We start from the raw sequence: 235 nt of genomic DNA, 5'->3' as shown, positions 1-235 counted from the left end.
GAAACTGTAAAAAAAAAAAAAAATCGTATTCATTATCAAGTCCTAGAAATGAATTCTGGAGGAGGGCGGTTCCTTGTTTTTATTCACATACACTTTCTTCCGAATCTTGAAGAATCGTTTACATGGTAAGGAATCTGCATCTTGACTAAAGCTGGAAATGACACAATTCCTAAGTGAAGGTATTCGCAGTTCTTACTGTCCTTTTTAACGCGAAATGATAATGATAATTACATTG

This window comes from Penaeus monodon, chromosome 32, assembly GCF_015228065.2.
Source record: "Penaeus monodon isolate SGIC_2016 chromosome 32, NSTDA_Pmon_1, whole genome shotgun sequence".
In the NCBI taxonomy this organism is placed as follows: domain Eukaryota; kingdom Metazoa; phylum Arthropoda; class Malacostraca; order Decapoda; family Penaeidae; genus Penaeus; species Penaeus monodon.
The sequence above is the reverse complement of the archived record's forward strand: the minus strand, read 5'-3'. Positions refer to the sequence as shown.